Consider the following 26,246-nt stretch of genomic DNA (forward strand, 5'->3'; position numbering starts at 1 on the left):
TGACTACAGTGATTGGTCGGGCTTGTGACTTTAATACCGCTCCACTGCTTGATCACTACCGCGCAGACTGTGGCGCCAAATTTACAAGATGGTAGAGCCCGTAACCAGGATATTTTGGATTTATTTCTGTACAGTGGGAGGAAGTGGAGACATGGAGTTCATCTTTGCTCTTTCACACCTGATTCTTTTTTCTCACTTAAATGCTTAAAAAAAATATTATTCAAACCATTCCACCATGAAGAAATTATGCTCTGGGTAGTAAAAATGGGTAGTAATTTTTTGTCTCTGTCTCTGTGTGTGTGTGTGTGTGTGTGTGTTGTGGTGTGTGTGTGTGTGTGTGTATGTGTGTATGTGTGTGTGTGTGTGTGGTGTGTGTGTGTGTGTGTGTGTGTGTGTTTGAAATCCAAACTTGGCAATGATTGATTAGCCCACACCGTTACTCGGCAGGTAATAATTTTAATCATGGTCATTTGGTGAAACCAATAAACATGTGATATTCATCCCAGTGAACTTATAGTCTGAAGGGAAGAAGCATGTTTAGGTGTGTAGACATTCTCAAGATGATTATCTGTGAGGTCAGAATGCTGTCAGAGGCCCAAGCACTTTGCTAAGGGGTGAAAAAGCTTTTTAGTAAAGCATCCCTCATTGAAAAAGTTAACTGTTTAACAATTAGTTTGCAGCCTAATGGAAACATGTGACAGGTCTTATAATAGCAAAGAAGCCATAGAGAGGAAAAATGCTTTGGAAACTGTGTCCCTGTAACCTGAGAGCCTGCGGTGGATAGTCATCTGGAAGCTCCGTTTACCTTTTTCTCTCTGCTTTCTATGAAGGCCTATGTGTGTGTGTGTGTGTGTGTGTGTGTGTGTGTTGGGGGGGCCCGCTCGTGTGTGTTGCTTCTGAATGTGACCCAATACTTTCCATGTGTGCACAGGGAAGTCAGCAGTGTTGTTTTGTTTTGATGGGACCAGATAGATCACCCATACGCCAGGACCAGAGAGCGGCCCTACTGCTTGGTGCTGACGTCATCCTTTACAACAAACCCCAATAGCAACAAAGCAGGGACAGTAACCAAGAGTGGCTGTTTTTTTTTTGACAATTTCCCTTTTATTTTAAACCATCATTTAACAATTACAAAGTTATATCCATAACCACGTTCCTTCTGTCTACCATTAATCTTTTAAATACTGAGGCTGGACAGACTCAAACTACTGTCTCTTTGACCTCTCAAATTGAGCCTGAAGGAATATTCCATGACAACAGATGTGCAACTAAAGACTTAGTTTCCAATTAAACTCCCAAACTGGGATATCACTTCACAATGTTTCAGGATCACTTTGTCTACATCTTAAATATTGATCAAAAGAGTAAACAGCCATGGCATTGTTCGGAAAAGTGACTCTGGGTGAAACCTTTGAAGTTAACAATGGAAAGTGATTGAATCTACATAAGTATACCCTGGAAATTGATCGACAGTCAATCTACTTATGACTTCTAAATGGATGCAATCTGCTGCCTGCAAGGACGGAACGTACAGAATATACAGTAACTGATTCCTCAGCTGGTTTAGACTAAACAAACAACAGCAATCTTGTCCATTTTGTGGTTTTAACATTAGGTTTTCCATGTTGTTGTAATTATATTCATCCTTTTCTGATCCCCCGCTAATCCCAAGTCATTCCTCTCTGCTTCATACACACCCCAGTGTAAATAAAACCTTTACTTTTCTTTCTCACACAACACACACACACACACACACACACACACACACACACACACACACACCAACACACACCACACACACACACACACACACACACACAACACACACACACACACACACACACACACAACACCTCACTTTCCCCAAATTCCTCCCCATGCGGAAACAGTAGTGAGGTTGACGCTGTGGCTAAGGGATCCTGGTCTGTGTGATGTGGAAGCTAAACGTCTACTGTTTCATAAAGTAAACATAGCAGGATTGTCCCAGAGTAACACACACTTGCCAGCAGACAGACTCATAATATTTCCCCCCCATCTGATGACAGCTGGGAGAGTTTTCCTTAGTGATAACAGGAATGTTTTCACACCCCTGGACACATACAGTCTTCTCATTGTGGCAGGTTTCATACGGAGAAGGAATACAGTTAAGTCTAAGTGAAGCAGGCTCGCATTGAAGACAGTGACAGAGGATACGTCTGTTGGTCTGACTTAGACTTTCTCTCAGTCTCTCAGAGGGACTTATCTTAGATTCTTCTTTGCTCTGTTTTAGATCAGCTTGTAATCCCCCAACTCTATCATTTTAGTCATTCCATAACTATTGATTTCTTTCTGTGAGCCAACAGTGTCTCTGAAAGAAATCTGGGCAAGCACAAACATCCTCATGGTGTAGCACACAAGAACATATGCAATATGCAGATGTAATACTGTATGATACACACACACACTCGTAAACACATTCTGTATAATAATAATAATAATAATAATAATAATAATAATAATAATAATAATAATGTATACTTTATTAGTCCCGGAAGGGTAAATTACAAGGATTTGTATAGCCCTTGGAGTTGCTAGGAGCAGTAAGACCCGACAAAGTTTCCGCTCTCAGGTAAAGACTCTGATATTACACACACACACACACACACCACACACCAAACACACAGAACCATCACACAACCACACACATATACACAGACATCAAACCCAGATGCTGATCTTCTATGAACATTCAACAGTAAGATGAGAAAACCTCGCCCTCCAACTTCTTTTCCTTGGACTCTGTCTAGGAATATTGTGCTGGCTTTTCTCACTTTTCCAGCAGGAGCATGCACATTAAGTAGACTCACATCCACAAAAATGCAAATGAGTGCTCATAAACACACAGTAAATAATACCACAGTAGCACTTCCTCTCACAAAAACAGTTTGAGTTGGGGCCAGCAGGTACTGGGAGTTGCCGATCAAACAGAGCGCAGAGCTCACCTGAGGCTGTTCAGGAAGACCAGAATACGCAATGAGGACCCCTGAGGTTCAATCGGCTTCCTGTGCATTCCACGAGCCCCTGTCCCAGCAGGTTTAGAGCAGGTGGGAGAGTGGTGTTACATACACCTGATTGAGTTCATAACTTCATTCTGGGTTAAAAGAACCATTACCTAATTATAAGACACCTGAGAGAACATATACACATGCATGCACGCACGCTAACAGTCCTGGGATCAAATGAATGCACACAATTAACACATTAGTGGACAGGCTAAAAAGCCATATTCAATATAAGGTTGAGGAAACTGGCAGCTTTTATCAACATGAGGAAACAGACAAAAAGATTCATATTGGCAAGCATGTCCTAAATTGAATCTCATCGTGGTTGAAGCAATATGCATGGGAATTAATTTCCTTATCTGATCAGAATAATGCTGCAGAGAGGCCAAAGCATTCTCTAGAAGTCAAGATAAGCAAAAGATAATCTTGAGATAACCATGCAGTGTCTATCAATGCCAAATCATTGATATGTAAATTATAATGGTCATGCTTGCAAAACCTTTGATTGATGAAAATGCAGGTGTTGGTGTCAAGCGCAGTTTTGGCTCTTAAGTCCTAAAAACCTGCTGTTCTTCTTGAAGGTATTGAATTATGGCCGATAGGCCAGGTTAGTGGTACTGACTGGAAGTAGCTGATTAGATAGAAAAACAGCAGTGTTTCTTTTCTAATTCAATAACCACATGGCCATGAGGTAGTAATGTCATGATTCTGATACAAACATGGAATTACTAAAAACTAGGTCAAATAAAATTATTAACAATAACTAAAATGTGCCTTTTTATGTCAAACTTTTACTTTATCCCTGCTCATTTTCAATTTGTTTATGTGGTAGTGTTTCTGTCTGTGAAATTTGAATAAAAAATAGTGATGTGTCTCAATCGCAGTAAAACAACCAGTGCACAGACATCTTCTAATCTGGGCTTTTTCCTGCAACACACACATCCCATTAGTGTATTTTCACTATTGCAAGAATTCAAGCTCAACAATAATCAGCAATATAATTTGAAAATAAGTTGTATAGATAAAATGTCATCATTGTAATCATGGTAAACTAAATTGGGCTTACTACTAGACACTAGCTTTGGCTTTGGGAGGCTCTGATGGAAATTTTTGACATTTCTTTTTACATTTCATAGACTAAACAATCACAGTGAGCTCAGATCCAGCCGATCATCCGGTGTCTGTTCGCTCACAATGACAGCAGCTGAGTGAGCAGCAGCTTCACAGTGAAGCAAAGATATCTTATTGTGGAATATATCGCATGGTCTGAGCCAGATGAGAAGAGTTTGCCACATTTCATTAACCTCACATTGAGCTGAGCAGGTCTGATGAAGTCATACATTCTATACTCCATTTTGCTTTAATTTCAAAGACTTTCACTGCAGTACACAAATCATCAATCATGTTCTCGCTCAGGCTGCCCTGGGGCCAAAATGCGGATACAGCCACATACACTCATTTCTACTGAACCATGAGTACACACTCAAAAGCAAAAAACACACACTTTAACACAGCAGGAGGAACGTAGATTCAGCTCTTCTTCATTCCACTGTCGCCGCAATTCTTCTCTTGTACACTCACTAATGCAGAGACACATCTGTGAAGCAACATTTGTCAATCAGTCAAGCAAAATGGGTTTAAAGACAAGCAGCAATAAAGCCTCTCTATTCTGCTGAGAGCCAGTCACACTCACTTTTTTGAGAAAGACTAAGCCTCGGAGCCTAAAATAATCAGTGGCGCCTGACATTGTCTAATCACGTTCTACCAGAGCATGAAGACAAAGTTGTTGGAGGGCAGAAAGACAACATCACACACAGCAGCAAAAAAAGAAGAGTGCAAAGGGGAAAGATAAAGGAGAAAAAGTCAGTGTGATGACACTAATAATTTTCAAGCAGTGTTTGAACTATTGTCTATAGTCTATATATGGTCTTTTGACAAAAAATGTCAATAGACTATTGACAAAAAAAATGTGTCGACTACAATTTTGATTGATTGTTAATAATTAAGAACAAATAACTAAATTGCTGTTTTTCTATGTTTTCAACTTGTGCACTGGGAAATTGCAATTGACATTTCATACACTTAAACAATCAATCAATTAGGGAAATAGTCAACACTTTCATTGACAAGGAAATAATAGGTAGTTGCAGCCTTTTCTAAGAGGAGCTAAGTGAAAAAACAAGAAAAGCTGCAGTACCAGTGGGGATTTTGAAATATTAATGTGGAAAAAACAAAGCTGTGCTTCTTAATGAGGGCTGTAAATTGAAGTATAGTGTGGTTTAAACTGTCAGCCAGTCGAGCCTGTTGAGTACATGGAAAACAGCAAGATAACTGCAGGCTTTAGCAGTCTTAAGATACAGAAGATTGGAGAAGCCCATCAGGACCTTTAAGCCGTCCACATCACTCACTTTAAGCAGTCTGTCCTCCTGCAGGAAATACCTCCTCACTGCAATCCATTTCTGGACATCCACTGGACTTTTATTAAAGAGTCCAATCTGCGGCCAGCCCTTGACTCGCTTTCATCATAATTTCCTTCCCTCAAAATCCCAGCAGAACTAGCAACCAGAGTTCCTCGTTTTTAATAATAGTTCAGAATATGAGCACAAGAACAAAGATCAATCCTGTGTATAACTCCAGTTCTCTGGTTAAATATAACCAATGCAGCAGCTGAAGTATCCCACTACGCTCCTTTTATAATGTGGAAATACCGCCATAATGCCCTCTTTAGCGCTACAGCTTCTCAGCATGAGTTGGATAACATCCCAGGCAGAAACATTAAGAGAAGCTTTGCATTCCTAACCTCAGAAAGCTATATTGTACAACAAGGTCCATACTTTTTCGCCGTTGTATCAAAGAAATATCACTCCAGCGTTGGCTAGATTTATGGCAGATCGTATGATTAAAGTTCAAATTCTGCTCTTCAAACAAGCTCAGTCTGTATTACATCAAGCTCTGGCAAACACTTCTGTATATATTACACTCACTGATCTCACCACTATTCTCTTCGCACTACTCATCGCCACCGTTGTTTTTAATATAAGTGAACTATGTCTAAAGTGAGGTGGAAGAGCGGTCACTGGCAGTCTAGGGCTCTCAAGCTGATGATCTTGTTCTTTAACTGTGGCCTATAAACATTCGACTGTGTTTTCATTTCCAAGAGGAAAAGCTGTTTTTACCAGACTTTCCTCATCTTTGGCAGATATGGCCCCTATTACAAGATCACTGACTCAAAAAAATGAATTCTTACAAAAATGTATTTGTTCTTATATTTGAATTTGATTAACAATTAGCATGTATTGCAGCACTAAGGTGCATACATATAAGAACTCATTCTACATCCTGGAACATTATAACAGTTTATTTGAAAGAATGGCAAGGAAAGCCCTTGTTTTTTTTCAAAGGAACATTTAGAAGGACTGAGGAGAAAAAGAGCAAGTCCAAGAGCTTTCACATAGTAGATGAATGGTACGTTTTGTATCTGTAGACAAGTACCACATCTCCAAGTGGCAGGTTTTTCAGTTCCTAAGAGACCCTCATCGGGAAAACTTCTCATTTTTCTTGCTATCGATAAACAATGAGTTGCTACAGTTATTACAGTTGTATTGATATGTTAAAAAGGAGGTTGGAAGGAGTGAGAGTTTACTCAAATTTTGCTCCGGCGGCCTTGTGTGCGAAGAGGTGAATAAATTGCTGTAAGGGTATGAAAGAAAATACATGTCTTGTTCTGAAACTAGCTCACTGGCTGCCATAGTCCATATGCCTGTTGTGTGTGTCTCAAGGAAACATACTTATATTGTTACAGTGTTTATATTGAGGAATAGTGGTTTCGTGAGAGAAAAAAGACAAAACAAGGGTACACGGCTATGCCACAGAGAAACAAATGAGACACAAATGGGGGCAAAAGAACGACGTTCAATCTGGTTTGGTTTACTGCACACTTTAGAAATTAGTTCCATCATAAGGTTGGACTCATACTCTCATTTTACAGCTTCCAATTTCTGGATATAATTGCAGGAGACAGGAGTATAATGGTATTGCTCTTACAAAACACAGACACAGCGAGCTGAAAGGCTGGAAAAATAAGTCAAACATATACAGTATTGCTCAAGTTTTGATAGCAAGCAGCTCATATTGTATGATGAGATGGGAGCGTATGGAGAGATAGGCTGGTATCTGTGGTTGGATGAATGAAAACAATTGATTTGGATTAGAGATGGAACAAAAAAAGCTTCATGGATTTATCCAAAAGAATATTAGTGGTGTTCTTTGAATGTAAACCACTGGCTTTGTGGACATGTGAAAAGACAATTGCAGATCAATAAGAAACTGATGAAGACTCTTTTAAGACACTGATGGAGATGTCCCAAGGAGGGATGATGGATTAGGATCCATTGATTCAGAATGGATGACTGATGGATGAGACAGTGATGCTGTGGTGGGGGAAGAACAGTGCAGGGTGCCAGGGGCTTGATGCCACAGGGAAGGGAGCCGGTTTGGCCAGAAAACTCTAGAGCATACATAACTCTCCCACTAAATAACCATCATCAATGTGGTAACAATTCAGCTGTGGTGCTGGAGGAAAATGAAGCTGAAGGAAAAAAAAATCCCCCACAGCCACTTCACCCCCCACCCCCCACCCAAGGCGCCCCTATGTTTTTCCTCCTCTTCCCACCTCTCCCCAAGTCAGTAGTGCCAATTGTTCGTTCGGAGAGATGAACAAACCAACATGGCTGTTCTGGGCAAAGGGATAGAGACAGACAAGCTAGTGGTCGAGACAACTGGCAAGGCACAATACACCACAGTATCCATCCCAAACCTTGTTTTCTTTCTGCTTCCCCTCCTCGGCCAAAAGCGGAGAAATCTAAATAAGTTCTACGGGCATCAGAGCAGATATAAACATAGCATTTCTTGTCCCTTGTAAATAAACCTATGGTTAGAAATTAAACTATTCCTACGGTATTTTTTGTTTTAATTTCTTTGCAAGGTGATCAAGGAATCACAGTGCTGTTAAAAACACACTAGTGCCCACAAATAGACACAGTCCCAACCATTAGCTCAATCCAGGATACATCCTTGCCAAGGAAGCGCATGGTAAACCATACATACACACATACATACAAATTATCCAGTAATGATTATCTTTACAGACAAGGATCTGCATGCTGTGGTAATTCTAAGGCTTTACCGGTTCAGTATACATACTGTAGCTTAAATAGAGTGTTTTTGCAGCACAGTTTCCACTGTGGAGCGATAAAAGAAAAAAAATGGTGAGGACTAGAGACCCTTTGTATTGGTGCTTTTCTCCATGAGTGTGTGGACAGTACGGCTCTGCTATTTGTCTCTCTTTAATAACCACTAGTAAAGCACCCACAGATCCAGCTAGATGTTTTCAAAACCAGTGAGTTATGGTTTCACCACACTGATGTCACTGTGTAATAGCATGTGTTTTGCTGAATTCGGAACTTTCCTAGTACTTGAATCATCTCATCAGCCCAAAAAATGAGGACGGATTGTCTTTGTTACTCCTCACTGCCCTTCTGCTTTCTATGCAATCAGCGGGACATTTATGGAAATTAACTTATTCAGATTGTGGGCCAGAACTAAGACCATAGATAATGAATAAATAAAAAGCAGAGCTGTACGGTCAGTCTATGGTTTTACTGTCATTGTGTTTGTGTTGAGAAATACCAATCCCAACCAGACACATATGCACATTTTTATTCATGAAAATTAACTTGAGCAAATTTCAGCCTCGACCAAACTATGAGCTACAAGTAAATACAAAGCAGAACTGCAGTATATGGTTAGGCTATGGTTTGCCTGTCTGACAGTGTTTGTGTTGACTAAGAAGACCCCAATCTCTCACTCTGTCTCTCTCCATCTCTTTCTTTTTAATGTTCTCTCTCTCCAGCTCTGACTCATTCTCCATTACAAGTCCCAGATCTGGAGTCAGACGAAGCACTAAGTAAAAATGCCTTAATCAAATAAGCCATTCAAAGCAAGTAAATGCTGCCTCTTAGACTCCATGGTCTTCTTTTCTATTGGGCTTTCACCATGTCTGCCTGTAATGGAAATCAACCGCTGGAATACAAGTTTTTAATAGTGGGGGTTGTGCGGTATTGTTATATGTTTGTGCTTACATGGTTTTAATCCTTCAAAAAAAGCATGATTTCATGTTCTTCGTGTAAATAAGAGCAAAGCAAAAGTTCATATCTGCCTTTGTGCATAACCATGTAAATGTGTTGTTTATGGACAACCTAATTAAGGACCCTAGATTTTAGTGCAATACAACAACAGGAGATGTCTGCATGATTACATAATGGGTCGGGAACGATAACATCCTGGGACCCATCCAAAACCTTTGCTTCCAACTTTGCATGATACCTGACCATGTACAGGAGACACTTTTTATTTGTTTTGAAGAGTCTAAATCATTGCTCTTTGTGGGTTTTTGCAACTATTTAATCAGTGACGAGGCAATTGTATCATACTTCATCTGCACATCGTCTCAAGTTAAGGAGGACAAAATACTGCCATTCCATTTGTTTAATTAGGTTGATTCTGATGTGAGCTGGACATACAAGGTTTTTACCCAACATTAACAATATCAACACGCCACCGTTTGTTAAAACAGGGCTTATCACAGTCTCCCCTAGCTGTAGATAGGTGGGCCAATGCATTTTTTGTCTCAGTGCATGCACTGTTTTAGTCCGGTGCAAAACCATAAGTGCCGCCGCTAGTTAGCTTAGCGTAGTAAATGGAATCCTATGTTGCCGGTTAGCATGTTGTGAGTAAAAGTGAGTCAACAAAACAAAACAACAACCTAATTACTTTTTGTGGCCTGAGTATTCACAACGAGTACAAATAGCAATGCAGATTAAGACTAAGCGATTTCCTTGGCAGCCTATCCATATTTGGCACATTTGGCTCTGGTTTCATCTGTCCTGAGTCTAACCTCCCCTCCCGATGCTTGATGCCCTCTATGACCACCTCAACCACCACAGCTACTTGAGGTCACCACAGATCAAAAGGTGCAACTACCTTTACATTACCATACTTTCTAATTGCTGACATTTTTCAGTCTGACAGTATGGAGATGAGAGGGAGGGCAAAGATCTTCCTGGCTTAGCTCGCTGCTTTCAAGGCTCACTGGGCTGTCTTATTATTTCCCTCATGGCCTTTTAAAAGAGGCTCATCCATCACTCCCTGACAGCAGCTGTCTCTGTCTAACCTCTCTGGCCCGATATGAAATAATATTTTTAAATGTCAAGTCTGTCACTGTAATGGACAGCTCCTCCCACTGGGTGGCAGAGAGTCAGAGCTGTGAAGCGTGTCACTCAAGTAATTCAACTGTGCGTGTATGCGTGCATGTACAGTATGTGTGTTTGTGTTCAACAGAAACAAATGCACAGGGAAATAAGGCAAACAAAACAAGGAGAGGCCTGAGGAAAAAGAAATACAAAAATAAAGAACTACATATGTTTTCATTAGTTAGAGGACAACCAAAGCTCAGGATTCCCTCTCTGGATTGCATGATGGAGAGCGATGAAAGGTCTGAAGAGGAAAGCCCCAATAATGAGGATCTGCAGCCATGTGTTACTCAATGCCATGTGTGGTGCCTACTGTCAGGCCCACACAGACCCCACTCTCAGAGTAATGAATGCCCTTAGGGCCCGTGTTGCAGATTCTATGCTCCCTAATGAAAAGTATCTGCAATTTCCAGCACTCTTTTAAAGTCTTAAGCTAATCCATCTATCTATCTGTACATTATTCAGCTTTGCCACAATACCCTACTATTATACTCAAATTATTAGTTTTTGCTTTATGGCTTTTACTTGCCTTAACATTGACATTATGAGCATCCTTTGGCTTGCAGTGCTGTGTACGTCTGCTGTACCTATGGGTATCACTTTAATGCAGATTTGTCTGTGCATTTGTCTTGTTTGTCTCATGTGAGTGTTGTGTGCGTAGCGTGCGTGCGTGAGCAGCACGCACACACACATAGATTGCCTGTGCTGCTATCAGGGCCTTTTTTGTGCTGTTTCAGTAGGTTCCTGTTTGAAACCGATCATCGCTCACTGTGTGCCAAGCTGGCATGCTCCCCTGGATAATGAGAGACTATGCTTTGGTTTGGATTGTTGATTAAGGATTATTCAGAAACACAAACAAGCTACTGCTCAGCCATGTGTGCACACGTGAAGCATTCTAAAAGGAAAGGCCAGATTTGGTCTTAGCATACAAAGAAATGTAGAGGGAAAATGTACTGAGAACAAAAAGGAAAGTTAATATAACGTGTGTATTAGTTATGTCTATATAAACACTGGATCACTGGATTAGCATCCCTTCAAGCATGTTTTCTATTCTTTTCTCTGTGCTGATTACAAACTTTGCTTGTGCCCTGCTGCCATTTTAAAAGGCAATTTACACAGCCATATAAGAGTTGTTCCTGCTTACAAAAACTGTTCTAATTGAACAAAAATGATGGAAAGACAGCAAAAAAGAAAGAAAAACATTAAATTTAACTCAATTCAAAATGTGTGTTATTCATAAAATGCACTGCTGTGATGTGGTGGTAGTGTTTTTACAGCTTACTAGTGCTGCTGCGGAGGCTGTGTAAGAACACAGATCACTACAAGAAGGTGCCACCCAGAGAAAGTCAACAAACCAAACGGTGACTAATCATTAATTGTTAACCCCATTTTGCAATTGGTTGTAAAATGTCAACATGTGCTAACTATTGCAATTTGACCAATGGTGGAATCTCAGTGGGAACAAAAAAAAGCAGTGAGACGATGCTTATGAAGGCTATTGAGAGGCAATTATTTAAAATAAATAGTAAGAGAACACATATAAGAGTAAATAAGTGAGTGGAGCTGTCCTTATTCCGTTTTGTCTTTTTGCATGGTGTGGATTTGAGAATATGGTTCTTAAAAATAGGTTGTTTATTAAATGAAGCTCAAAATATATTGCAGACTAGAAACATCTAGTATCAGCTAGCGCTAGCTAATGTTGACATTAGGTAGCCACTAGCTAACGCTAGCTAGAAGGGTTTGTTGTGACTTTGCCTGGAACGCTACCAAGTTGTGAGTTGTGACTTGAAGTCGTAACTTATGGGCTAAAAACTGTATCTGGAACGCAACATCAATTCAGAAGGAAACCAGGGTGAACAAGGCACAGGTGACACAAGGGCTAGGGAACAGGTGAAAGACATCAGGGCGGGGCAGACAATCTCAAAGGCGGGAAAACCAAAAGACAGGAAGTAAAACAAGACAACACATGGGAGAACAGAGTGACTACAAAATAAAACAGGATACAGAAAACTCATGACAGTTTTCCCAGGTTTTTATTCTTTATGTTAAGCCAAGTAAACTGACGTCTAACTCTCAGTCAAAAAGCAATTGAGCCCATTTCCTGAGTTGTCTAACTACTCCTTTAACCTTAATCTTGACCAGTGTAATTGTTCAGGGTGATCTAACCTAAAACGACCCTATCACTTTTAAAAGTGGACTTATGCAGAGAGAGCTGGACAGTTGGCAGAGAGAGAGAGGGAGTGGGAATGCCGGTTGGTATGAGATAATTTTGGTGTGAGCAGTTTATGCTTAACCATACACATACTGAGGAGCATGTGGGCAAAGCTTGGCAACAATTTTACATTCCTCATTAATTCCCATTTCCAGAGTTATGAGGGCCACAGCAGAATCACATTTGTGTCAAAATGTTTATTTAGATTTTTATATTGAGCTTGCTTGGACACCTGAAAGCAACCTCTGGTTAGGAAATATTCTCAGTTTAAATTAAAGAGGGAGGAGCTTTTGGTGGCACACGGCTCCCTCCTGTTTCCATCCTGCTGTCTATTTTGGCCTTACAGAATGTTACTCAGCTAATGATGTTAAAATTCTTCCAGCCGCATACACCTGGAACAGGGGGTGAAATCGTGCTTCTTCAAGGTGTTTTTTTTTAATTGATAAACATTTCCCCCTTTAGATAAGATGGTACTTTTTTATCATCCTACAATTGTTTTGTATTGGTTTTTGCATAATAGAAGAAAAAAAAAAAGTTCATAAATTAATTTACATGAAGACGCAACAATATATAAAAACTTTTACAATCTGAGCATCTGTCAAACACTCCACTTAGAATATCTGCCAAAAAGAGGCCCTATTCTGCCAACATCAATCAATGTGAATTTGGTTGAGACATACAAGGCAGACGTCCAACAAAATGCAGCATGGGTCCCCACTGACAGAGCTGGCTGACGTGATCTACAAGGTCAATGAGGAAACACGTTCAGAATAACAGTATAACAAGTAACATGCCACAAACCGCTGCCATGTCACCATGTGACAGCTGACAACAGCCACTGCATACAGTGAGGTATGCTGATCAGATCTGAAGAGGTATGTTACGTAGGTCCATGTGCATGTATGCCAAAAAACAGACTAAATGGGCCACCCAAATCCCAAATCAACATTTTCTCATGCATCACTAGTGGTATGTGGCAGATATATAGCCGTTTTGGTTTTATGTGCTGAGGATTCCCCAATGATTTAAATGTGCTCATTTGCAAAAAAATGAGATTTGGCGTGAAAAGGCCTTTAGTGCTTTAAAACTGCATTAAAACGTTGTAGTATTTGTTGTGACCATCTGCAAGTAATTAGAGTAAACTTCCCATTTCCTTTTTTTTGTAATTAAAAACATCCACACATACTGGAGGCCTATACATGCAAACACATTGGTAGGAGCCCCTGTATTAACCTTGTCCTTAAAGTAACCAAGTGTAAATCTACAGTGCATACCAGGGTTACATTCAGACCAACAAGCCTGTCAGATCTTCATATGAGCAACGCACGCACACACACACACGCACACACACACACCACACACACACACACACACACACACACACACCACACCACACACACACACACACACACACACACACACACACACACACACACACACACACACACCACACACACACACACACAATCTATTGTATACTGATGTAAAAGACGTAAAGATGTAAAATCTGAACATGTGCAGGATATTATGATTCGATTTCTACATCAATGATGATTGTGGGAGGAAAAAGATAATGCCAAACATTTTGTTGCAAAATTTTGCCAAAACCTGGATGCCTAATAAAAAGGATTTCACAGTGAAAGAGGCAATAAGTTATTGACTGATGGTTATTGACAATGATGCGTTTAATAAGAAGTTTAAACATTGGGAATTGTAAAAAGTCATAGGCTTTTCTCACAGTCACAATTTTGTCTTGATACTGCAGTAAAAGCACAGGAGTAAATAATAATGGCTGCATTTCATTCAGGAGTTCCAGGATTTGTGGTATTGTGAATGCTTGCTCACTGGTATGTCTGACTGGCACTGAACGGAGCCAATATTAATAAATTAGTTAGTACCTGTGTATGCAACTCAAAATATCTGCTGTGACAAATATCTATTGCTCAGTGAAAACAACGGTATCAAAAAGACAAAATCAATACTATTTAATCAAATGATAAGTGTCTCCGTATCAACAACAGCGTCCACCTCAGAGGGTAGTAGGCTAAGTACTGAGTTGAGTATAGAACTTGATTGCCCAAACAACTTTCCTGTTGGAGGAGCAAAACCATAAATGCAAAAGAATCACTCAACAGAAATATTTTTACACTACCTGGATTATACCTGGTCTCATACTCAGACACACACAAACACACAAAGTAAACCACAGCCCCACCCCTGACCTATGCGTCCACAGTGGGAGCTCTGCTGGGAACCAGCCAGGTCCGGCATCCTACGAAAGGCTGGAGGCGACTGAGAAAACAGAGCCGTCTCAGGGACCGGGACAGCAGCATCATTATGAGCCCCCAGGATAAATAACCCAGCCTTAATGCAACCGTGCATAGCCTGGCCAGGGCTAGCCAACCCATGTCAAACGGGCCTCAGATAGCATGGCCCACAGCGCCCGACATCTCGACAAGTATACAGGAAATCCAGATGAATATATAAACAAATAGCTGTGTTGTAGTTGGCAGGACTGCGTTGTTTGAGAATACCTCCGTATATTTGGATTGCTACTTGAAGCCCCCTGCACTGCTTGCTATTTAATGTCTATATTGGTCTTTCATGAGGCTAGAGTAAGGCTGAATGTGGGGTTTAATGATCAGGAGGGCACTGAACCACACTTTAGGTGTTGAATGTTTAGCCAGTGAAAATATAGATTTAATCTGTTCTCGGCATCATTATGCATCATTAATGTTAATGGTATGCTGCTGCAAGAGTCTTCCTGAACACACGTTTTTATTTACATGGCAATGCACACACATGGCCATACACACATACTATATATATATATATTATATAACACATTTAACATAACATATCAAATATATCAAATGTGAAACTGAAAGTGTCAACAGATTCGTTTCAGGCCTGTAATCTGACACGCTTTCATTCAATAAAAGGGCTAGTTCACCCATAATATGTCCATGTAGATTTGTTTGTTTTATTATTATTATTATTATTGAGGTTTAGTTTTTAAGATATCAGCCTATAAACCGCCTCCACCACAATGCATGGGATTTAAATGGATGTTTGTGCAACTCAAGGTAATACAATGAAAATCTTTACTTTTGAAAAACTCAACTGCACTGTCTTTCCAGTAACAGTCCAGGTTAGTTTAAATATTCTACAAACTTTTCTGCTGGTATTTCTTTTGTAGAAAAGAGTTCCTGTGAAAACTGTTGACAGCGAGATCTGTGGATTATCTAGAAAAAGACAGGAAAAACAGTTGCTGTTAAGTTTTTCAAATCTCATTTCTCAATGCTTTGAGCACCACAAATTAAATGCTGTTCACCTCAAATATCCTGGGGAGGCAGCAGACATCTCAGAAACGGATATCTCAGAACCCATTGGATTTGAAAGGATCTGCCTGTCTAGATATCAGTAGGGCATAGGGAGAAATACATTATGTTTTTATAATTTGGGGAAACTGATCCTTTTAAAGATACCGAAATTTGTGCCATAATGTAATCACATTGGCGTCTTGCTTTTGCCTTTGTGTGGTATCATATTAAATTGCCCTCTTTTGATTCAGTTTGATGCCAAATCTTTGATACAAAAAAAAAAAACACGATGCACATAATGTCTCAGACTAATAAGGTTTGCATGTTGGGAACATCCAGGCTGCCAGTTCCCCCTCTCCTCTGTTCTATTAGTTTGTTTCTGCCAAAGCTCTGGAGAAGAGAGGTAGGGGGGTGAGAAATCTCCTTGCGAACAACAGCTGAGACTTGGGACATGTTTTAAATTTGGACACTAATGTTGGCTCTTTTTACAGCACTTCTATAATATGTTTTATGCGCCTTCCAAACATTGGAACGGGGCTTGCATCCCTCTACCTCCCTCTATATCCATCTCATACATCACATGCAGGAGCTGGATGTCAACACGCCCTGGGTCCCCTGCACTTTCTCCTGCTTACAGCAGAAGTCATATGGCGATATGAAGCAGTATGGAGAGAGAAAAAGAAGAATGTATGAAGTGAGAAGAGAGAATGGTAAAGAGCATAAATCACCACATTTATGTCTTTTATAGTGAGAATGAGAGACTAGATGTTTAGGGGAAAAACAGGGAGAAAAAGGGGGAATGAAAGGTCATCATCCGCTAAATAGATCCAATGTGTCAAAGATTTTGCTGACCCAAGAAACAAATCGCTGGCCCTTTAATTACAAACAGAGCATATTTGTGGACATGAAATGGAATATCTAATCTCCAATTGCGGTTGGAAAGAAATGGGAATGACTCAACCACCTCTATTTACCAATAATACACTCAAGTTTGTCACAGCTGAAAACTGTGCATACTACATCTTGGTTTGTCCTCAGAGAACTTTTCTACGTCTGTTATCACAATACTCCTGTTTTTGTCTTTGCTGAAGAACGCTGAACTTAAGCAGGAATATTTTAATTTCATTCAACATTATTCATTTATTTATAGGAATTAAAATGATGTGTTGCTCACAAGACTAAGGGTATATGAAAAATGTAGATGATTGTGTTCCCTTTAATAACTAATTTGTATCATCATATTTAAAAATGCATGCACACACACAAAGACACATAACATATGGTATGAATAATATGTGATCTGAGAGGCAACTCCTCTTCTATCTCATCTTTCTCTCCTGGTGAAAACAGGCCTTCTCTCCCCACTGGCTGGATTAATGGTGAACACATGTCAGGACGAGGTTACTGTTTTCCAGTGGCTGCAATTTGGGATTAGCAGAAACAGTCAGATGGAAACAGATCTGTCTCCAAAGCCCTCCCTTCTTTTCAAATCCCCTCATTCATTTCCATCAAATCACCAGTTGAATTGTAGTCCTCACGTTCCTTCCTGCAAGGTCGGTGTGGTTTTTCTCCGAGAAGGAACATAAACAAGACAGACACAAAAATGAGTTGAGGGAGTGGGGAAAGATGAGTCTCTGGATGCTGTGGTCCAAAGCGCTGTGGCAGGGAAATGCATTGGCAGTCAAGCATTTCGCTGCTCCAACATTAACAGTGACGGGCTGTATCGCACATACATAAGGAATGAAAATACATTTTCTGTGTTTGAAGCTAGTAGTGCTGCAGTGGCATCAATGTGAACAGTTGACACACGCACACGCACACACGCACGAACCACACACACACACCACAACACACACACACACACACCACACCACACCACACACACACACACCACACCACACACACACACGATATCATGATAATCCCTCGCAATCCAGGCTACTGTCATGGAGGTATGAAAGTCTGCCAAGGACATGTGAGAACCGACACCAAACCAGAACAAATAAACCGCACCGTAAGTTTTTCCCCCACTGCAGGAACTGAGAGAAAAAGAAAGAAAAAAAGAAAAATAGAGTGAGCAATGAGAAAATCTACAGAAGTTTAAAGGGGAGAAAAGCCCACAGCACGCGGCCCAGAGTGTGCCTCGCATGCAACTTCCTCCCACCCACAGAGCAAGTCTCCAACACACTGTGCAAGCTGGGCCTAGATGGAGAAAGCTGAAGCTGACACTTTAAGTCTAGCACAACTAGAGAGGAGATAAATAAAATAGAGAATATTTTAACAGAGATGCATGCTGCAGCGCACCACACACAGGCGTAGAGAGAGATAGGGGCTGTTCATTTAGGAGCGAAGTGGCCATGAAGAAATCCTGAAAAATGGCCATGAAATAATGAAAAATAAGGAAACAATTAAGTCATAAAGGAAACGGCAGAGTTTCCATACACAAACTGAGAAAAGAACTGAAAAGGGTTATCTGCTAGTCTGCTACTAATGATGATGTGTGGTGTCCATGTGCTACTTGTTAAAGCCATTTGCTTCTATTTCAAGCTGCATGATCAATATATCAAAGAGACAAACTAATCACCCAATTCTAAGCTTTCCTTTAGCTTTACAGAGTGTTTTAGTGTCCTTTGGGTTATTGTCTTTTGTCTTTAGCAGCAATTTTAGGCAAAAAAACTCTGATAAACAAACTGTAGGCTACCGGCCCAGCAGCAAAATCCCAACAGAAAAAGTTGGTGAGTAATTGGTCGAGCATTTTGCAGCAACATATTTTTCTTTGAAGTTGGTGGAGACCAAATCAAATCATATAGGAAAGTAAATATTGGACTCAAATTCATCACATAGCTAGAAACACTGTAAATGAATGCTAATGTTGGTTCATGTTTGCCAGAACTGTTTGCAGACACTTTGCAATAGCACTTCAATAAAAGTAGAATATGTCAAGGTTGTGTTTTTCTCAGCTTCCTTTCTTCAGCTTTTCCCACTGACCACAAATGAAATCAACTATGCAGCTGTAATATTTTCACTAGTTTAACCAAAGGTTTTGTTTATTCTTAAGTAATGTTCTGACCCTAATTTACAGGTTATGAGAAGTGTCACTTATTATAATTAAAAAGATACAATGTTGTTACCAGCATGGATCTTGATTAGCTGTAATCTGTAGGTACCACAGTGTAGCAAATTGCACTTTTTTGACCTTCTGTCTAGCTAAATAGGCTGTATTTGTTTAGCTCCTTTCTAGTTTTAAAGACTACTCCACGCATTTTTACATAATACAGGAACCATTCACCATTCACGCAAATATGGCCGAGGCTGCCATACAAGGTGCCAGATAAACATTCCCACTCATTTGCAATCTGATGGTGCAGCATCGGGAGCAATTTGGGGTTTGGTGTCTTGCCCAAGGACACTTTGACATGAAACTGCAGGGCCAGGGATCGAACCACCAACCTTCCTAGGTCAAGGCTATACGGCAAGCAATCATTATTAAGTGGCATTTAGCGTAGTTCAAATATTAAGCATTGTGCAATATCAATACAGCTATAAATCTGTATTGCTCTTTGCATGTGTTTCTGTATTTTGATGGTTTTTGTGTTTCCAGTGTATTACTTGCTATGCACATGTACATATTGCTCATTAAAACAGTCACAGTCAAGAGTCACTTTTTGCAACTAGAGATCAGTCCCTTAACCACCATCAAAACAGTCGGTGGCAAGACATTATTTCCAAGAAATGGCCATATCGCCACAGGAAAACGCTATTGTAGAATGGGTACACATCATATGAGTGTGGCCAAAAGTTCAGGCTAATTGCGGAAGCAAAGGAAAAACTACAATTAGACAAGAGGTTAAGGTGATGAGAGGAAGCGCAGATGAGGGGTTCAGGCTGAATGTGTGGACTGTGGACAGTGGGGGAAGGAGGCCCATGCCTGACCTCAGCTGCCGCTACGGAAATTATCCTGCCAATTATACAGAACGTATTCCTCTAGTGCTCCAAACACTCAGCGGCCAGCCTTTACGACCTTAGGAAACTTTCTGTGTTGTTTTACTGTGGTGACCTCACTTCAATTAGTGTGCACTACAGCTCTGCTGGGAAGAGGGACTGCTACTTGTCACAACCCAAAAGCATGATGTCAGGAGGAAAGAGAGTTTAAAGACTTGTGCAACCTTTATACAGTAGTCGGCGTGGGTTGTTATGTGTGTGCCTGCAGGAGGCATACTATACAGTACAAAGAAAACAACTTTTTAAATTATAGCTGGGCAGGTAACAATGATCATAACATAAAACAATATTTTTTTTATACTGAGGGTAATTGTTGTGCAGCAGTTGCAATACAAAGTTGGAAGAGTGTAAGTGCAAATACAAAAAAGTTGCAAATACAAAACACAATAAATACAATCCCAAAATCACGTTAACAGTCAGGTAGTCTTGCAATGCCGGTACTATTTTCACATTGCTGTGTCAGTGCTAGAGTATGGTCTGGCTGAATGAGTTAACATTTAAACCAATCACAATAGTCTTGGTCAGCGCTGGGTGCCGGTTGCAGCAACGGTGCCCTTGCAAAATTGGCAGATACCAGAAGAAAAGGTCAACGCCTGAAATCCGGCATGTGAGAGAAACGCCAGATGTCAGGCTTTTTACCCGCACTGTACATCCATCATAAGCCAGACTAATACCAGTAAGCAGTATGGATCATAAAATATAAACAACAGGGATCAGACAAGGTGGGGTTTGCATGTACAGTCTCAAATCTGAGGTATAGGTTGTGTAAGAGTAGATGATTAATCCAGAATGTCCGTGATTAAGACTATAATTGAAACATGCCCATCAAACCAAGAAACGTTAGCTATACTATCTATAAGGTATTTGCTTAACAACATACTAACAACCAATCACCTCAGGGAAACAAAGCTAGAAAATCATACTAAAGTTCTGTACAGAGGGTGAGTTAGCTAAACACACCAACCCAATTATAAGTCTGATAGGAAGAGAAAAGAAATGTAAAGTGTTGCTGTAGAACTAGTGTAAGACAACTCAATGCCCCATTTGTCCATTTAGACATTTACTGGACGAGACAGTCCCAAACTGAGCTAGGCTAATTAAAGACCAACATGAAAGATATTGGTGATATATTGTCCAGCCAAAAATGAAAAGAAAAGATGGAAAGATTTCGAAAAGGCATCAAATAACAGATTTAACATTTGAACAATATGTCACAAAAGGTTCAATTTTATTTCCATCATTTACACTTTCAAAATAACAGAAAACAAAAAAAATGGCGTCTGCAAAAGTTTGGGCACCCTGCAGAGTTTACAGCATGCACCGCCCCCTTTGGAAAGCTGAGACCTGACAGTGTCATGGATTGTTCTCAATCATCGTCTGGAAAGACCAGGTGATGTCAGTCTTAAGGTTTTAAATGCCCAGACTCATCTGACCTTGCCCCAACAATCAGCACCACAGGTTCTTCTAAGTTCTTCTGATACCTTTCAGTCGGGTTTCCGACCACACCACAGCACTGAAACGGCTCTTGTCAAAGTCTTTAATGACATCCACCTTAACACAGATAATGGCAAAATTTCAATCTTAGTATTACTTGATCTCAGTGCTGCATTTGACACGGTCGACCACGACATACTACTAGACCGATTGGAAAACTGCGTTGGCCTTTCTGGCTCAGTACTAAACTGGTTTGAATCCTACCTAAAGAATAGGGATTACTTTGGGGTCTATAGGTAATTATGCATCTGAGCGTACAAATATGACGTGCGAAGTTCCGCAAGGCTCCATTCTGGGGCCTCTTCTGTTTAACATCTACATGCTTCCACTGGCTCAGATTATGGAGAAAAACAAAATAAGTTACCATAGTTATGCGGACGACAACACAAATTTACATAACCTTATCGCCAGGGGACTATAGTCCAATACAAAAACTGACTAAGTGCATCGAACAAATTAACGGTGGATGTGCCAGAACTTTCTGAAATTAAATGAAGGAAAACTGAGGTGGTTGTTTTGGAGCAAGAGAGGAACGATTAAAAGTCTGCGCTCAGCTTCAAACAACAATGTTAAAAACAACAGACAAAGCCAGAATCTTGGTGTAGTCATGGACTCAGACCTGAACTTTAACAGCCACATTAAGACAATTACAAAGTCAGCCTACTATCACCTTAAGAATATATCAAGGGTTAAAGGACTTATGTGTCAACAGGATTTGGAAAAACTTGTCCATGCCTTTATCTTCAGTAGACGTGACTACTGTAACGGGGTCTTTACAGGTCTCCCTAAAAAATCAATCAGACAGCTGCAGCTGATTCAGAACGCTGCTGCTCGAGTCCTCACTAAGACCAAGAGACTGGATCACATCACTCCAGTTCTGAAGTCTTTACACTGGCTTCCTGTGTCTCAAAGAATTGATTTCAAAGTACTCTTGCTAGTTTATAAATCACTTTAAAGGTTTAGGTCCAAAATATATTGCTGATCTGCTACTACACTATGAACCACCCAGACTCTCAGGTCATCTGGGACAGGTCTGCTTTCTGTCCCCAGAGTCAGAACTAAACAGGGTGAAGCAGCTTTCAGTTTCTATGCTCCTCATATCTGGAATAAACTCCCAGAAACCTGTAGATCCGCTGCTACTCTCAGTTCTTTTAAATCAAGGCTGAAGACCTTTCTATTTGATGCTGCCTTTCTTTAAATGACTAATCATTTCTTTAAATTTCTTATGCTGCACTGTAAATTTTATTCTTGTTTTTATGTTTCTCTTTGTTTTTAACTGTCTATTCATGTGTTTTACCGGTTTTTAATGCTTGTGATTTTTAACTGTTTTTACTTGGTGTTTATCTGTTTAACTGATTTGTGTAAAGCACTTTGAATTGCCTTGTTGCTGAAATGTGCTATACAAATAAAGCTGCCTTGCCTTGCCTTGCCTAAGCAGTGGTCTAGAAAACTGAAACTGAAAATAGCTGACGCTCACAAAGCAGGAGAAGGCTATAAGAAGATAGCCCAGCATTTTCAGATGCCAATATCCTCTGTTCGGAATGTAATTTAGAAATGGCTATCATCAAGAACAGTGGAAGTTAAAGCAAGATCTGGAAGACCAAGAAAAATATCAGACAGAACAGCTCGCAGGATTGTGAGAAAAGCAAGTGAAAGCCATGTTTGACTACACAATCCATCCAAAAAGACCTGGCAGACACTGGAGGTGTGGTACACCATTCCACTATATAGAGATACAAATATGGTCTTCATGGAAGGGTCATCAGAAGAAAACGTCTTCTACGTCATCACCACAAAAAATCAGCGTTTGAGGTTTGCAAATGAACAAATAGACAAGGCTGGTGCATTGTGGAAACATGTTCTGTGGACCGGTGAGGTTAAAATAGAACTTTTTGGCCGGAATGAGCAAAGGTACGTTTGGAAAAGAAAGGGCACAGAATTTAATGAAAAGAACCTCTGTCTACCTCTAACTGTTAAACATGGGGGGGATCCATCATGCTTTGGGGTTGTATTGCAGCCAGTGGCACAGGGAACATTTCACGAGTAGAAGGACAAATGGATTCAATAAAATTTCAGCAAATTTTGGACGCCAACTTGATGCCATCTGTGAAAAAGCTAAAGTCAAAGAGAGGACGGCTCCTAAAAATGGATAATGATCCTAAACACACCTCAAAATCCACGGTGGATTACATCAAGAGGCGTAAACTGAAGGTTTTTCCATGGTCTTCACAATCTCCTGACCTCAATGTAATTGAAAATCTATGGAAAGACCTTAAAAGAGCAGTGCGTGACAGAAATCTCAAAGAACTAGAAGACTTTTGGAAGGAAGAATGGGTGAAGATACCTCAAACAAGAATTGAAAGACTCTTGGCTGGCTACAAGAAGCGTTTATAAGCTGTGATACTTGCCAAAGGGGGCAGTACAAGGTATTAACTCAGCAGGGTGCCCAAACGTTTTTTTTTTGAAAGCTTAAATGATGGAAATATAATCTAAGTTTTTGTGACATATTATACGAATGTCTAATCTGTCATTTGATGCCTTTTGGAGATTTTTCCATCTTTTCTTGGCTTCTTTATGCACATTAATACAAATTATTACCTGGGGCGCCCAAACTTTTGAGCCCCACTATATATACTATATACTAGAATTGCCATTTTCCCATTAAAGTGTAGATGAGGTTACATACAGTACATACACACAGTATACAGATTGGGCACTGACAGCCGAGCAGAGGAAAGGGGAAACTGGTAATGGTTGTTGGCAAACTTCAAGGCATGGTTCTTAAACTGTGAGCCAATCACAATAACGTAAACAGTCCATCACAGACAATCAAATGCCTTGGTCTCATAACTAAGGGATATCCAAGATTTATCTCCTTTTACAACTGTATTGCATACAAGCTGTTGGCTCACAGAGAGGTTGATATAAGAACCAACTTGGAATCAGTTTGAGACGCATTTCAGCCGGGGTCAAAGTAAATGGACGCCCACACTTTAACAAGCCAATCCATTCATTTGTCAATGAAGTATGTAAAACAAATGGACTGAATTTGTCTGCAGTAACTTAAGTACATGACACGCATGGTGTAAGGACCTTGCATTGGGTGCAAGAGATGAGGTATAAGACATAAAATAAAACAAATAGTGAACTGTTCACACATATTATGCTGATTCATTGTTTTCAGGGCCCGAAATAAAGGTTGCAGTGAATATTACCTGATCACTCGGGAAACAACCTGGTGCTGTCATGCAGACCAAGTGTTTCAAGACATTTCACTCACCAGGCCCGTTATAATGCAATAGAAGTATCAAATTCATTTTTCACAGGCAACAGAGCATGATTAATAAATCCTGATCCATCCCAGTGAAACCATATGGGTCTACAGGACAGGATCCAGCAGTCAAATTATTAACATCAGTCCTTCTGTGCCTACAGGAGGGGAAGAGTTGAAGAAGGACATTGGGCAGGTCTGATGTTGTGGTGGAAGCACTGAAAACAATGAAATGTGCTGATAAGATCCGGACAAAATATGCAATAAACAGAAATCAGCTTGTCTTTTTTTGTTACTCAAGCAGCATGTAAATGAGAAACAGAGACATAAACATGACAACTGAGCATTGGAGAGGAAACTGAGAAATAAAAACACCTGTAGCCCAAGCTGAGAGAAGACTATATGTTCCATCCAACAGTCCAAACATTCCAAGAGAATATAAACATGCCACACTGCTCTTGATCAGATCTATATGCTTATCTGCCACAAAGACAGACCCTCGTGGACTTCAAGATATCTGCAGATGAGTTTTTGCATGAGAATAAATGTGCAAGCATGTGTACAACACAAATATTTTCTGATTTTGTACTGCAGTGAAACAGGCCGATGATGTATTGTGTCTATAAATGTGTTCCACCCAATCTCTCTCTTTTAAGCTCTAGAGGAAGACATACCCCCATGTGACCCTTGAATGATGACATCATTAAAACAAGAAAGACATCAGTCTCATTGCATTATTTCTATCTTTTGACAACCAGTGTTGACAATTTTAATAATGACTTAATTCCCGGTAGATTCTCTCCTGATGTAATAAAATAGCATCTGAAAAACCTGCACCACATAAATCGAGCCTGTGAAGCATTTTTCCATCCTTATGCCGCAGAGACTGGTTTGTAAGTGTGTTGGTCACTAAGGAGGAGACACTAAAATCCACAAGTTCCCATGTTGGCGACAGGTAGCATTTATGTATGAACTATGCAGACTTAACAGTAGAATTCATGGAACATGACATCAATAAAATGTCTCCCTGGACTTTGCAAATATGTTTTTGTTAGAGAAGGAGCTGGGGTGAAGGTTGTAAGTAGAGAAGGTTTCTTACCACTGAATAAATTGTCACCAAAATTCCATTTAGGTAAAACGAAAAATTTGTAGAATCTCAATTTTCATTTGAACCATTTTTACTTCCAGCTGTGTTTTGTGGATTCAGGATAAGATTGGCGCACATTTACAAAAAAATGCATCAGCTGCAGGCGATGACATTATATGTAGTAACCCTCTGTGGCAACAACTGAGGAAAACGTCAAAAGGATTTATCGAGCAAAGTGGGATAACATACGCATTTAGGTTCATTTAGGAACCCTATCCCATGTGTTTTTCATTAAATTGAACTTGCTCTGGTGTCATCACCATATGGTAGAAATCTTCAGGAAAAGCTAGTAAGTGAATCTTTAATTTAGACTATTTTTTAATAATATCAATGATAATAATGTGTACTTTATTAATCCCTCAAGGGGAAATTACAAGCACAGACAAATGTTCCCAATATCAGGAATGAACCTCCACTCCACCTCCGCTACTAAAGAGCTAACATGA

General features: G+C 40.1%; 1 long non-coding RNA gene across 1 annotated transcript in view; it reads right to left on the reverse strand.

The window, feature by feature from the left end:
* Window positions 1-26,246, reverse strand: part of LOC116694045 (uncharacterized) — a 105,552-nt gene that overhangs the window by 38,312 nt on the left and 40,994 nt on the right. The gene's annotated exons all lie outside the window — the stretch shown is intronic.

The sequence above is a fragment of the Etheostoma spectabile genome, chromosome 8 (assembly GCF_008692095.1).
Source record: "Etheostoma spectabile isolate EspeVRDwgs_2016 chromosome 8, UIUC_Espe_1.0, whole genome shotgun sequence".
Lineage (NCBI taxonomy): Eukaryota > Metazoa > Chordata > Actinopteri > Perciformes > Percidae > Etheostoma > Etheostoma spectabile.